Here is a 15,287-nt window from a genome sequence, read left to right as displayed (position 1 = left end):
GATGTACGCATAAAATCTTGAGAGCAAGAAAGAGACAAGGAACTTGTCACTTAGAAGGGAACCACTGCGAGATCGTCAGCTGGCTTCTCGTTAAGAATGACGGAGGCCAGAGGCGGTGGGAGGATGTGTTCAAAGGGCCGAGACAGTGGCTAGCCACCAGGGGTCAAGGAGCCAGCCAATCTCTCTCCCCAAAGTAAAAATGTGGTTCTGGGGAGGTTGAGAGGGAAGGACTGCCTGAGCCCAGGGGTTTGGGGCCAGCCCGGGCCACACAGCCAGACCCCATCTCAAAAAACAAACAAACAAATACCACCCCCCAAAACCAAAACCAAAAACCAAACCAAAACAAAACCCCCCATAGAACCCAAAACACCCCAAATTAAACCAAAACCAAAATAACAAAAGTGAAAAAAAAAAATAAAGCAATTTCTGGAAAAACAACCAAACAAACAAACAAAAAAACCTGAGACAGGCCTGGGCGTACAGCAAGAGTTGTGGCTACTCGGAGGCTGAGGTCAGAGGCTTGTTAGAGCCCAAGACCTGACTGCACAGTGAGACGCCGTCTCTTAGAAGGAAAAAGAAAAACGAACGAACAGATAAAACCTGAAGATCCGTTGCTGGCGAGTTTATCTCTCAAGAAATACTGAAGGAGGTCTTCAGGGACTCCACTCCGCACCCCACACCCAACAGCCCTGGAGAAGGCAGTGAGATGATTCTGGAAGGGAGTATACGCGCATGCTTCTTTTCCTCTCAATTGATTTTTAAAAACCGATATCGCTGTGCTGTAGATGTGTCAGCTTTTTCTTGCTGTGACCAAAATACCTGACAGAACAAATCAGAGGAAGAAAAGCCTGTTTGGGGCTCAAGGTTTCAGAGCTTCAATCCACGCTTGGCTGGCTCCGTGCTCTGGGCCAGAGGGGGGACCTCATGGGCAAAGGGCCTTGCAGGGGAGACCTTCTCAGCTCACAAAGGCTGGGAAGCAGAGAGAAAGAGAGGTCCCAAAATATAGTCCCCAAGGGCAAGTCCCCAGGGACTTCCTTCCTCCACCCCCCTCCCGCACCCCCCCCCGCCCCCCCCACCTGCGTCGGCCCCACCCAGTACAGCGTCCTTTCCAACCACGAATCCACCAAACAGGTGGATCCACCGATGAAGTTCCAGCTCTCACAGTCACCTCTGAGCATGGCCTCCACCTGAGTTTGGGGGGACTCCTAGAAATGGAGCAGATGACACAGCACAAAGGAGAGGAGCTGCAGGAAGTGACACCCCAGGTCACCTGGTACCCACAGGAGCACATGGGGAGATCTGGCAGTGACGAGGGGACAGTCAACAGGACCAACCCTGTCAGTTGTACCGTCTCCTTTCCTCTCTCAGTGTCTCCAAAAGACACAAAAGTGTATAAGGCAATAGGTGTGACAGTGTACTGCTGGGTGTGTGACAGGTGTAGAAATACTCTCTGTAACAAGGAGGGTACAGAAAGGGAAAAGGGGGAGTGGGGACACAGAGAAGTGACATATCTACCCCTCCCTGGAACTGGGCAAACTTAAACCTGAACTTGATTTTGATGCTAAGATGTTTATGGTAAGTCTAGGGAAGTTTTTTTAAAAAATAAGATTAACAATACAACAACATAAAATATAATAAAGAATTAAAATGTTACATTGGAAAATAGTCTTTTTCTTTCTCTCTCTCTCTCTTTCTTTCTTTCTTGGTACTGGTGTTATGGTTTGGATGTGAAGTGTCCCCCAAAAGCTCATGTGTGAGACAATGCAGGAAGGTTCAGAGGAGAAACGATTGGGTTGTGAGAGCCTTAATCCAATCAGTGAATTAATCCCTGATAGGGATTATGTGGGTGGTATCTGCAGTGGTGGGGTGTGGCTGGAGGGGCTTTGGGTATGTATATTTGTACCTGGTGAGCGGACGCCCTCCCTCTGCTTTCTGATCCACATGGGAACTGCTTCACCCTGCCGCAGTGAAGCAGTTCCCATGCTCTGCCTCCCTCGGCCCAGGTCTTCCATCAGGGCATGCACCCACAGAGTCCTAAAATGTATAAAGCAACAGTGGACACAAGTGAAGGGAGAAACAGACATTTCTAAATAGTCTTCAGAGACCCCAATACCTTACTTTCAATAAGGTGAGAGCAACACAGCAGAGGATCAGCGAGGCAAGAGAATAGGATCAACCCAGTGGACCTAAAGGCCTCAGGAAACATCCCACCAACAATGGTGGGCTGCACTTTCTTCTCCAGAGCACAGGGAGCCTTCTCTACATAGACTGTATGATACACCCCAGAACAAGTCTCAGTGGATTTTGAAAGACTGGAATCACACAAAGTGTCTTCAACCATCGTAGAATGGGACTGGAAATCAGCAGGAGAATACTGAGAAAATCCACCAACATGGAAGTTAAAAACACACTTGTAAACGCTGACTCCCATAATTCAAGGAAGAAATCACGAGGGAGCTTAGAAAACACGTTGAGAGGATGAAAATGAAACTCCAGTGTATCCAACTTACAGGATGCAACCAAAGCAGCGCCCAGAGGCAAATTGGTAGCTGTGAACCCAGGCATTAACAAGAAGAAAGACTCAACAACACCCTTGGGAACAACAGACCCAAACAGAAGGACAAAACTAAAGCCAAATCTAGGAGAAACTAATAAAGATGAGAGATAAATGAAATTGAGTGTAGATAAACAGTAGAGAAAAGAAACAAAACAAAGAAATTCGTTGTTCAAAAAAAAAAAAAGATCAACAAACTCAAGAAACCGTTAGCTAGATTGATTAACGAAAAAAATGATTCAAATTACTGAAATCAGACATGACTGCTGATCTTCCAGAAATCAAGAGGATGATAGGAGAACACCGTGAACAAACGGAATGCAGAAAACCAGGGAGCCCAGACAAATTCTAGGAACACACAATCCATGAAAACTGAATTATGAAGAAAGAGAAAATCTGAACAGACCTCAAATCAACAAGGAAATTAAATCATAATCAAAAGCTTCCCAATGGCCAGGTGTGGTGGCTCAGGCCTGTAATTCCAGCGGCTGAGGAGGCTGAGGCAGGAGGATCACGAGTTCAAAGCCAGCCTCAGCAATGGCAAGGCGCTAAGCAACTCGGTGAGACCCTGTCTCTAAATAAAATACAGAATAGGGCTGGGGATGTGGCTCTGGGGGAGTGCCCCTGAGTTCAGTCCCTGGTACCCTCCTCCCAGATAAAAGCTTCCTGATGAAGAAATCCCAGGACAGATGACTTTCCCTAAAACACCTGAAAATCCAACACTAATCCTCCCTCTCTTCCAAAAAATTCAAGAGGAGGGCCCGCTAACCTGGGAAGTCCCCCCTGACGTCCCCGCAGTCTGACACTTGTGCTGGTGTCCGCAGGTCCACCTGCGCTCTCCTCCTCTGTCTCTCACTGTCGTGGGGTGAGTCAGCCTTTCTTACAGGGCTCCAAGGCTGAGGCCTCAAGGCCACTTGAATCCTAAACTCTGGGAGCCACATGGTGTCGCCCCTGCCACATGCTACTACGGGTCAAGCAGATCACATCACTCACTCACATTCGCCTTAGTGGAAAGGCAGAATCTGCCATGCCGGGGAGGGAACAGCACAGTCACATGCAGAGTGGCCACGAGGACGGATGGGAGGACATGTGTGGCCACCCATTTCCACTGAGAACACTTGCTCTTTACAAAGTCCTCGTGCCCACCTCCTCGAAGGAGCCAGGGGAAGGCTTCCATGTGAGAAGTGAGAGGATTTCATGCTGCTGCTTATCTGAAAGCCGGAAGCTTCTAGAAAACTTTAGGGCAGCTGTCTCAGCATTACCCCATGTCACCCTGTTATGGGGATTGAATTCTCTAACTCATAGGCAGAAGTGCCTGGCGGGCAGAGAGCACACAGTGAAGTCCGGCTGTTAATATTCTCATAATAATTTCTTGGCCCAAGCTTCATTACACTCGTCCCCACCTTTTCAGGTGCTGGGGATGGGACCCAGGGCCTTGCACCTACCAGGCAAGTGCTCTGCCACTGAGCTCCACCCCCAGCCCTTTGCATTTTATTTTGAAACAGGGTCTCTCTAAGTTTCTGAGGCTGGCCTTGAACTTGTGATCCTCCTGCCTCAGCCTCCCAAGTCACTAGGATTACAGCGTGCACACCTGCTTTCTCTGTGAAGAACCAGAGACTCAGAGCGGCACAGTGAGTTGGTTGAGGATCAAGCAGCAAATGAGCAGGGGAGCCAGATTAAAGCCCATGTTTGTGAGACTCCAGAGCCTCACAAGTACGCCCAGAGGCAAGTACAGCCACGTCCATCTCTGTACTGTGTTCGGTAACTTAAAATCAGAATCGGAAACAGTGCGATTTCCATCAACAGGGGCCACTTCATAAAGCCGAGCACACCTAGCCAGGGAGCTCTTTGTGCTGGTTACAAGAAATGAGGTCACCCTGGGCACAGGGCACGGATCCATCACCAAGACTTGCTGTTCAATAGAAAGAACATTTGGAAAAAACAAGAAAAGTTCCCAAATCTACAGGAAACACAGCCAAATATTTAAAAACTACCAAAGTCAAGTGCATGTGTGTGACCTCTGGAGACTCGCCCGAAGCAAGCGTAGGTGAATTAAACAATAGGATCTATTTATAGAAACTTTCCTTTCTTTAGACTTTATTTTTGCTGAAGTTTGAAATAACACACGCTTGAAACAAAATTCAGAGTACAGCAAAGTGTCAAGAAGAAAAAGAAGAAAAATCACCTGAAATCCCTCCCCTCCCCCAGAACTGACTAAACTAACATTTTAGTGTGTATCTTTCCAGTTCCTGTTCTGGGTGACCAGGAGTAAGTATAAGTGTATATAAGTTATTCCCAATCCTCCTCATGGTCTAAAACAGTTGCTTGAGATCCGGCCATTACATCCATAGTTTTGCCAGCAAGAAGAGGGAAATGGGAAATGGAAATGGAAGGCCTCCTTCTTCCTTTGATCACTCAGAAGTTGCCTATGTTATTCTCCGTCACATCCCATTGTCTAAATGCAGTCACATGGCCATTTGTAGCTACGCGGAAGCCAGGGAAATATAGCTAATCTGGGCCACCATGTGCCCCGTGAAAAGTCTGGGAGAGTTTCTGTGGCTCTGACAGGGACAGGGAAGGACACTGGAGCGACTAGCGGTGCTGTTTGTAGCTTAACTTCTTTGTCTCAATGCTACTATCTCTCCCCGTCCAGAGGACAATTTCCGCCTTTCATTCTGGCCATTGGACCCCATGAGAGGACACTGGCCAGGGTCACACCGCAGGTCCCAGGGAGCAGCCCTTCTCTCTCAGGGCAGGCCCAAGACAGAGCTCGGCCACACCAGGACAGGCCACTTCCCCAGATCTGAGCCCTGTAAACCTCTTGAGAGGAGCCCAAGCCAGAACTGCGAGACCCAGCGGGGGATGTGACGTGACAAACTCCTCAGGCAGGACCCAGACCCTCAGTGGGACCCCCTCTGCTCATCCTTCTCAAAGGGACCCAGCAGTCTGTGTGGAGACCGCCCGCCGTCTACACGGCAGTTGATTCCTCTTCCTGGTCTGAAGGAGTTTGTGTACGTGCATGTGTGTGTGTGGGTGGGTTGAACTTGGGACTGAACTTCACCTTTTCAAGGTCAGGCCAGAGGATCGTGAGCCAGGGAAGGAGCTTAGTCTTCCCGGGACTCAGGGTCCCCTTCCGGGGCTCGTCTTGGATCAAGGTTTTCTTGACCGTGTCAACTGCTTTGAGTCTCCTGTCTCTGACTCAGAAAGACCCTACCTTTGGAGCCTGTGACCTGGATCTGAGCTTCTTCTGCCACTGGCTGTGTGACATTAGGCAAGGGACTCAACCTCTCGGGCCTCAGTTTCTTTATTTGTAGAGTAGGGCTGAGAATACCAGGAGGCGCGTCCTGGGGCCTCTAAAAGTCAAGCACAGAGCCTGGGTGGAGAGCGCGGCGGGAGGCCCTCAGCAGGCTGCCGGAAGGGCCTGGTGGCTTGGCTCAGGGCCGATCAGGAAAGGTGGTAGCAGGAAGGCCCTTTAGAGCCAGGAGGTTGTTGGGTTTTTGTTTTGGTTTTTGTTTCAGATGCGACCTCGATATTTTGCCCAGGCTGGTCTTGAACTTGCCCGGGCTCAAGGGATCCTCCTTCCTCAGCCTCCCGATTACCTGGGACAACAGCCTGCACCTCTGTGCCTGCCTTAAAGCCAGGGAGTAGAGGGCTGCCAGGTGGCCCCGAGTGGGGGATGTACAGGTGCTAGCCAGTCCAGTGCTGGCCGAGCCAAGGACGCATGGCCTCTACTTATTCTCTTTCAAATGACCTTTCGGGTCTGTCCTGGAAGTGATTCTGGCCTGACTACATCTCCCTCACCCTGGGGGCCATCTTTCCCCAGGGCCACCTCTGCCTTTACCCCAGCAGCTCGTTAGGAAGAACCCTAGTGGCCCCTGGGAGTCCCAGCTACTCAGGCTGCTGAGGAAGGAGGGTCACTTGAGACCAGGAGTTTGGGACCAGCCTGGGCAACACAGGGAGACCCTGTCTCTGTCCACAGCCCCGTTGTGCAGGACAGGGATAGGTTGTATGAAAGCCAACGAAGTGCCCAGAGACAGCACGGCAGACAGGTGGCTTTGTCACCCTGGTCCACTTTGTGCTTTGAAGGTAGCCCTTGCTGCTCTGCCCCTGTGACGTATTTTTTGAATACGTCATCTCAGGGAAAACAGGGTCACCTTTCTTCCCCATCCCAGGCAGGGTTATCTGTCCCCCACCCACCACAGGAACCCAGACTTTGGGGATGTACCAGAAGGTCTCAGAAATCCAAATCAACGTGTGAATTACAACTTCAGAGAGAACACGGGGAAGGTAGCCTTTGGGTCACCTCTTTAAAAGCCCCCCACCGTTCCTGCTGGTGGGCGGAACCACAGCCTTTGGGACAGGAGTCCCCTGTGTCCCTCCTTTGTTAGCGAAGCAATAAACCTTCTTTCTCTTGTTTCTCAAGACTGTGTCCCCGTTATTGGATTGGCATCAGGGACAAGGACCAAGATGTTGGCAACAAATTTGGCACCCCAGAGGGGACCCCAGAGCAGCCCTGCTCCAGCTTTCTTGGGCAGGCCTGGCCCCCCAGGGACCCCACTTCCGTGCTGAGGATTCGTGGAGCTGGTGACTGGGAGAGAGCCTCCTGCAGGAGAGTTGGGGGGTCAGTTTCCTGGGGTCGAACCAGAGGAGCTGTTCCTGTGAGTGGAGGGAGGGACCCGGGGACCATCCAGCAAGTGCCAAAGCCCCTTTTGCTTCCGGGAACTTCCGCCTTCTCTCCCTGAATGGTGCAGGCCGCTCCGTCTCGGTCCACTTTGAGAAAAAGGAAACAGAACTCAGGAAAGTCACGCCATTTGGTAAGTCCCTCCATGCGCAAGCTGAGATCCTTGACTCCGTACATCTGGTGCCTCTTTGTGGGAACATCTGGTACCTCTTTCTGGGGACCTGTGGTACCATGGTGTAGGAGTCATGGTTAAGCGAGACTTGGGAACTTAAGGAGATGCACCCCCTTCTGGTCTCTTCTAGGTTGTCTGTGGGTTGGCCATGGCTGGGGAAGTCCCTCTGGTTGTCTGTTGTGTTTGAATCTACTGCTGCCCTCTAAGACATGGCCAGGACCGCATTGATTCTACAGGTCATCTCTTGGGAAAGATCTTGGCTGGTCAATTAAAAGGTTCCCACCTGTCAGCCCGGGTTTCAGTGATTCCTTCTTGTCCGTCTGGGTTTTTGTCTGTTACTGGCCCTTTAAGACATGGTCCTGCCATTAGTCTCCTGAGCAAAGAGATCTTGGCTGAACGGGGCACCTACAGGTCCACTCCTGTCCTGTAACAGTCTGTTACTGTAATAGACTGATGCTTGAGTGGTTTTCCTGGATTATTATGTGATCTTGACATTGAATTGGTCTTTCAGGAGTAAAATGATGAGATTCTCTAATTACAGCCATTTATGCAGTTGCATGATGAGGGGTCGGAACCATCAGGAGCCAAGTTGAAGGTGACGAAGGCACTGCCTCTGGTGGGCAAGGACAGCAGGACTCCAGGAGAAAGGGTTGAAAAAAAGATTTCGATCTTTTAAGCCCAGGGCTGGCCCTCCCAGCACTGCCTCTCAGCCTGGCCCAGCAGCCGCAGACCTCCTGGTGTGGTCAAGGACAGCAGCCCTAGACTGGGGGTAAACCAAATGGCCAGGGAGAACTGGCCTCTGCCCTGCCTTTCAGCCCCCTTTGCCCACGGAGGGTTGAGGCTGCGGCACACAGGATGTGGCAGTAGGTCCAGCACTGTCAGTGTATGACCTGGGGACAGGAACAGTCTCCCTTTTGAGATCAGACAGGACCCCCTATTTATCCAGGGGATGTCCGTCACTGGGGCCAAGCGGTTCTTGTTCTAACAGTGTCCCGTCCACTCAATGCCCAGGGAGACTGGCAGAGTAAGTGAGTGCACCCAGAAAGAAAAAGACAGGAACCAAGGCCAACCTGTGCTTCACAGGCAGCCTCTGCAAGGGGCTCCCGAGGAAATCTAAAGACAGGGATGGGAGGGCTTCCTCCGCTGCATAGCCATATGCCCCGAATGAGAAACAGGCCCTGCCGGGCTGGGCTCAGCCGTCGAGCACTGGCCTAGCGTGTGGGAGGCCCTGGGTTCGATCCTCAGGGATGTATAAGAACAAACAAATAAGATAAAGGTAGTGTGTCCATGTACAACTCAAAAATTTAAACAAATAAACAAATAAATAAATAGGCCCAACAGGAGCCTCTGGGTACATTGACAGAGGGGAACTCTGATGGCTTTGTGATACTGATCATGGAGACAGGTCAGCCTCAGAAATAACCTGTGCTCCAACCCCTTGAGTGTAACCTGGGAGAAAAAAAGATTAAGGCCCAGTTTTTGTACATGCTGATTGTCCAGCCCTCTCCTGGGATGAGATTTGTTGTATAAATTAAATGCACAGATGACATTCATAAGGACCGTTTCAGAATCTGAATTTAAGAAACGGTCCAAAATTAGAAAAGATAAAAGAAAGTTATAGGTATGGAAATATTTTTGTATGGAAAATTAGAAGGTAAAAGAAATGTTTCTGGATGAGAAAGTATTTTGTCTGGTAAAATAATATTCTTGGGCTAAAGTCCAAGATGAAAGAGGACAAAGCTAAGAATGTAAACTTGTGAATGTCTAAGGAAGTCACAGAAGGTTTGTGGAGGTAAATAGCAAAAAGTTTGTTTGTGATTAAATTGATTATAGTTAACACAGTCAGTGAAAGTTATGAACTTTAATGTACTGACATGAAGCAGAGTCTGAACCATTGATCTGCTCTTTTCTATGAGATAATTTTCGTGTATTTGTTAGGTTTTATTACTTGGGGAAACTAAGTTTTAAAGGAATTAGGGTTTGTACCTGTTTTAAAGTCTTAAATGGTTACTTTGTAACTGGTTAAACAAACAACTGTCACTTAGATTATAACAGTATAGTTGACACCCTAAATATATGTGACGATATATGTGTTTGCATCTGAGAAATCTAAACCTTGTCTAAGTGTTATGTAAAAGTTTATAAAATGAAAGTTTATGTAAGTTTAAAGGCAAGATAACCAATAAATGCTCTCTTTTATACATTGTATCTGACATAGAAGGGCCACTCTGTCATTTGAAGACCTATCTTATATTTGCTTGCTTTGATTAAGTCAATTTCTGATCATTAACACTGTTTCCTAAATGTGTAAGAGATTTAAGGCTATCCTTTGATTTTTTTTTTTTTTTTTTTTGAGGCTGACCTGTCTCCCTGTGGACTTATGATCGTTGTTACTATACTCTCTGGATTCTAAATTGTACTTTAAAAGTTACACATAGTTAAATGTGAAGCTTTGGAGAGCACTTTGCCAAGATGGTGTTGTCTAAACTAAATTTATGTGTAGTAAAAGTCGGGTTTGAAGGGAAATAACAAATTTGGTTGGTATTTATCCATTTTTAGCTGGATAAAGTAACCTGTTGTCAATAACTTATATATGATTTTGTGTTACTCTTCACATTGGGAATTGGAACTTGAATGTATTTTTTGGAAAGTATTAAGGAGAGCCTGATATATTTAAAGATGACACTATAAAACACAGAAGCATTCTGACACTCTTTCTACAGAAAGAAAGTCAAAAGCCCTCTTAGCCTCTCTTTGATGTTTCAGATGTACTGTTGTGTTGTGTTATTTGTGAAGAGCTATGCCTTACCCAAGACAAGGCTCTGCCTCCCACATTACTCCATGTTGGAATGGCTCCAAAATAGGCTAGACTTCAGCTCATTTAAAGTTGTGATCAAAAGATTGATTTTTGTTGTATAGATGACTGTGATCTCAAACAGGGGATATAATATATAACTAAGCAACTAAGTAAAGGTTCAAGGTTATAAAAGTAATTTTTCTTGGTTCATAGCTAGTACAGAAACTGAATATGTTTTTTTCTCTGTTAATTTCACTTTGTATTATCCTTGTAAACTTTATAACTGTTGCCTGTTAGTGTTTTGCAGAGGTACTGCTTCTAAAAGAAAAAAAAAATCAACCTGGGTTAATTTGAGATAATAAGCCGTCACCTACAGGGTTCTTATACCAGATAGTATATAATGCTGACTTCCAGTATTAATACTAACCCCAATTAAATGAAAGGGGGTACCTGCAAAATTATACACATTGAAGTTATAACCTGTGACTCCTTCTTTAAGTCTGGTAAAACTGGCTTTCTGGGTGTTTAAAACCAAAAACTTAGAGACCAAAGTCAAGGAAGTGTAAGGGCCAAGGAAAAAGCAGCCAACATTTTGGCCCTTGTCCTCTAAGGTCAGCCAGGACTCAGAGAATGATGGAACTCCTCTGGGCCCCGAAACTCTGGTGAGTCATCTGATCTGCTGATCAGGGAGATTAAGAGGACCCCAGAGAACAGGGAGCCAACCAGTGCACATTCTGCAAAGAGGTGGGTCACTGGAGATGGAAATGTCCCTGATGCTTCCAAGAGAAGCCACATATGGGCAGCCAGACCCTGGCCCATCCTGGAAGGTGGCACCACTGGTAAAGGAAAGCTAAAGGAGTCAGGGGGCTTTGCACATGTCCCCAAGAGTGATCTCTGAGGCATTTCAGCTGACTCTTAAGAGTAGATAGGAAGCTGGGCGAGGCGATGCACACCTGTAATCCCAGCAGCTCAGGAGGCTGAGACAGGAGGATCAAAACTTCAAAGTCAACCTCAGCAAAAACAAGGCGCTAAGCAACTGTCTCTAAATAAAATACAAAATAGGGCTGGGGGTGTGGCTCAGTGGTTGAGTGCCCCTGAGTTCAATCCCTGTAACCTCCCCCACAAAAAAGGAGTAGATAGAAACAAGGTCAATGTGACCAACTTGTTCTGAAACACCTAGTAGGAGAAGACAGCCTGAGCATAGTCCCACATGGAAATTTAAAAGGCAAAACAATGTTTTTTTTTTTTGTTTGTTTGTTTGTTTTATGTAACCTAAGAGGTTCATTATGTCAGCCTTACCAAAAGTAAGTAAAGCTGGAGGCTATAAAGGAAGGGTTCTTACGTGAGAGTGCCTAGTAATAATGACCACAAGAGTTGCAAATTTGTCCTGAGTTAATTTGAGTCTAATTTCATAGACCTACAAATCTTCCTAACCTCCTACATTGATGAACTTGACCTGCTTTTCACTGATAAGATTATGAATTACTGTTCTCATGGTTTTCAGAAACTAGCTTAAATACTAATTATTTTTGTGCTAATTATTTACAAACATGTGATGCTTTGCTGTCTTTATTGTTGTCTTAGCATGGTCCCTGCCCTATGTATGCCTTGTTCAGCCCCCTGTCATCTGCACTGTGGACCTCTGGACTGCTCTGCTGCTGAATGCCCTGAACTGTCCATGCCCCACCTGACAGAACAAGGACTTTGGGTCACTTCCCCCAACTGCCTCCCTTCAGCAGGAAGCAGTTTGGAGATGCCATTGCCACTTTTCCATAGAAATGGCATGTAGAGATTGACAGTGGGGAAAGGTCATGGGGTCCACTTTATGTTTTGAATACAGCCCTTGCTGCTCTGCCACTGCTGCTTATTTTTTAAATGGACATGTTTCTTTCTCCTCCTCTCTCCCTGCTCCTCCCTGATCTCTCCCCTTCTATAACCTCAGGGAATTAGGATTACCTGTCTTCCCCATCCCAGGCAGAGTTATCTGTCCCCGAGTCCACACCCTTCATAGGAATGAAGGAACCCAGACTTTGGGGATGGCAGAAATGACTGTCTCCCAAACTAACAAGTGAGTTACAGCCCCAGAGAGACACGGAATGCCACCGGAGTCACCTCTTTAAAAGCCCCTGTTCCTGCTGATGGGCAGAATCACAGCCTCTGGGACAGGAGTCCCCTTGTTTCTCCTTTGCTAGCAAAGCAATAAACCTTCTTTTTCCTTTTTCTCAAAACTGTGTCCTCATTATTGGATTGGCATCGGGGACAGGGACTGAGTTTTCGACAACAGCTTATGGGGAAAGCTGACAAGAGACTAAAGACTGCTCCAAGGAGAATTCAGTGGCCACAGGCTGACAGGTAGCACCCCTGTCCCTCACTGTGCTCTGTCAGATTGTACCTTCTCTTGCTCCAGAGGTGTGCCCCGTGGTGACAGGCTGGACAGGTGACAAGTGCCCTTTCCCTGGTGCCCTCAGTTCCTCCTCCGTCCCTGCCAAGAGGGACTTCCTACACTAGGCTGCAGGATTGACGTCATCAGCATTAACTGGCTTATCTGCTGTGTGACCAGCATCCCCAGGAGCGACAGTCCTGGCCCACGCGAAAGAAAGTAGCTTTCTGCTGATACCACGAACCTGCCCCAGTTCCCAGGCGCAGAGAGAAAGTCCTTGTCCTTCAAGATCATGTGTCTCTGGAGCCTCTGGCCGGGCCACTCCCGTCCTTCCCTTCACTGGGTGGGTGTTTGGGAACAGCATGGAGGCATTCAGGGACGCGCTATCTTACCGCCCCCCTCTCCAGAGATAATACAGACCCTGTTCACAATAAAAAACAAATAAAAATTAGACAAATGCAAGTGTCCTATTGCCTCGTTCTGGGGTTAGCAGTCAGGCCGGGGCTTGGAGGCTGCACTCAGGAGTGTCAGGACTGTGTCCCCCCCCCCCACCGGATGCTCGGGGTCCCCTCTGCTTCTGCGCTCACTCAGGCTGTTGGGGTGGGGGCGTCCAGTTGCTGCAGACACAGGACCGTGGTCTGGGGTCATCCCCCTCCTGAGGCTTCCTGGCGCTCTCAGTCTTGTCCCTGGACCCCTTAAAGGTGGGCGTGCCACGCTTCACCCCGCCATCTCCCGGGTGCCTGCGGCGCCCTCTGCTCCCCTCCCTGCTGAGTCTCGTGATCCTCTGCGTTTAGGGGCTCATTGCTTAGACCTGCAAAGTCTCTTTTGCCATGTAAGGCGTCACGTACCCGCAGGTTCTGGGAAGCAGGTCATGCGTGTCCTTGTCAAACTTTCTCAGGGTGAGGCCGGGCCCCAGGAGCAGGGAGAGGGAACAGTCCAGACTTGGTCCCTCCCTCGTGGAGCCCAGAGGCCACCACTGTGCTAGCCCCCATTCCCAGGGCCTGGGACCCACAGGCAGGCCCCAGGCCATTGGCTAAAGCCTTAAAAAGAGGCCAAGCCACAGGCCCCTGGGAGTGGCCTGCCCTGGAAGCACAGGGCTCACCCCAGGCAAGGAAGGACGGGGCAGGGCGAACCTGGGCGTGGGTCCAGGATTCCTGCGCAGGGGCTGGCCTCACCCAAATCCAGGACTGACCCCGTCAAGCTCCCCAGGGCACCGGCGATGGGCGGGCCCTGGTCTGGTCTGGCTTCCAGGCAGTTCTAAAAGTCTGCCCTAGTGTGTCACCCAGCAAAATGGCAGGGGGGACTGTCTCCTGGGGACCTCCACCGCAGGGTGCTGTAGTGGCCAGCTGTATGTCAGCCACTCTGGCTGTGGTCTCTGGGGGCAGGGCTGGGACCCCCCCCCACTCTCCATCTCATCTTCTCTCAGCGTCTGAGTGGGGCCTGGGTAGAGGAAGACTTTGTCCTTTTTCTGTACCTTGCTCCATGGGTCCTTCCCAGGAGGCTGCGGCGGCTTCTGAGCCTGCTTACGTCTCTTGCAGCCCCTTTTAATGTCAACCCCCCCTAAATCCACGTAGGCCCCCCAGCCCCACTTCCTAGAATCCAGGCCTCCCAGGCTCGGGCCCGTGGGCTGCCCTGGGTCCCCACCTGTGTTCTTCTCAGGGCTTGCCTGCCCCTGCCGCCTGGTCCCCAGGCTCTTGCTAGTGTGATTGGCACACTGAAGGCCCCTCCCGCACCGCTGCACCTCCCTTCCTCCTGCCTGCCTCAGACACCAGGTTAGGGGCATCTTCAGGGAGCTGGCCCCCTGCCAGCCCCAGGCTGAGCCCCGAGTCCCCATCTCACTCTTGTTTTACTTACTTATTGAGATGGGGTCTCGCTCTGTTGCCCAGCCTGGCCTCAAACCCCTGAACTCAAGGAATCCTCCTGCCTCAGCCTCCTGAGCAGCTGGGACTGCAGGCCCTGGCTGGCGATCTCACTGTGAAGGCACTGGGTGGCTGGGCTGGTCACTTGGTCTGGGGCCAGCCTCCAAGCTGGACTTCAGTTGGGAGGGAGGGTGGGCAGGAGTGTAGCTCAGGGGCATCAGGGGACTGGGGTGGATATTCTCCCAAAGTGGCAGCTCTGGTGACATGTATTAAGCACTTACTGTTTGTAGTGCAGTGCTAAGCACTTTGCACCTATCAGTCCAATGACTCCCTACAGATCCCAGGAAGGAGATTTTTATCATCCCATAGTCGAGGTGGAGGCTGACGCGCTGACTGACGGGTATGTATGGTAGAAAACCTGTGAATTCTTCCTCTGTCCCTTTTAGATGTATGTGAGCCCTTTTATGATCTGTGACGCCTTTGCCAGTTTACAGCCTAGAAACACCGTTTCCAAGGACCTGGGTGCCATCTCCAGGACACAAACATCAAGAAACATAGCAACTCTGTTGCCAGCCTCCTCGGGGGGCAGCAGCCCAACTGACAGGTTGCAAAACCCACCTCGTAAAGATACCAGTTTATATTTCCTTTGGATAAAGAAATTAGCAGACACAGGGGGCCATTCCAAGGACCACGTGATTTCAGAGTGAGCGATGTCACCAATGCTGCCGTCTAGTCACCTTGCTTGGGGACTGGTTACTGTTGGAGAGCATGTGTGTGACCGCCGTACCCACCTGGCCATAGGAAAGGGGGCCACTCCTGCATCTGCACCCTCTTGCGGGCTCCC

General features: G+C 49.5%; 1 long non-coding RNA gene across 1 annotated transcript; it reads right to left on the bottom strand.

Annotated features, from left to right (window-relative positions):
* Positions 1-7,086: 7,086 nt before the first annotated feature.
* Positions 7,087-13,581, bottom strand: LOC139704587 (uncharacterized). Its single transcript, XR_011706463.1, has 3 exons — positions 13,433-13,581; positions 12,829-13,005; positions 7,087-7,324 (listed from the first exon to the last, which is right to left on the bottom strand). It is a non-coding gene; the product is annotated as an uncharacterized lncRNA (long non-coding RNA).
* Positions 13,582-15,287: the final 1,706 nt, after the last annotated feature.

Source organism: Marmota flaviventris, chromosome 2 (assembly GCF_047511675.1).
Source record: "Marmota flaviventris isolate mMarFla1 chromosome 2, mMarFla1.hap1, whole genome shotgun sequence".
Taxonomy (NCBI): Eukaryota; Metazoa; Chordata; class Mammalia; order Rodentia; family Sciuridae; genus Marmota; species Marmota flaviventris.
Note: the sequence above shows the minus strand (reverse complement) of the source record. Positions and strands in the feature narration are given on the sequence as shown.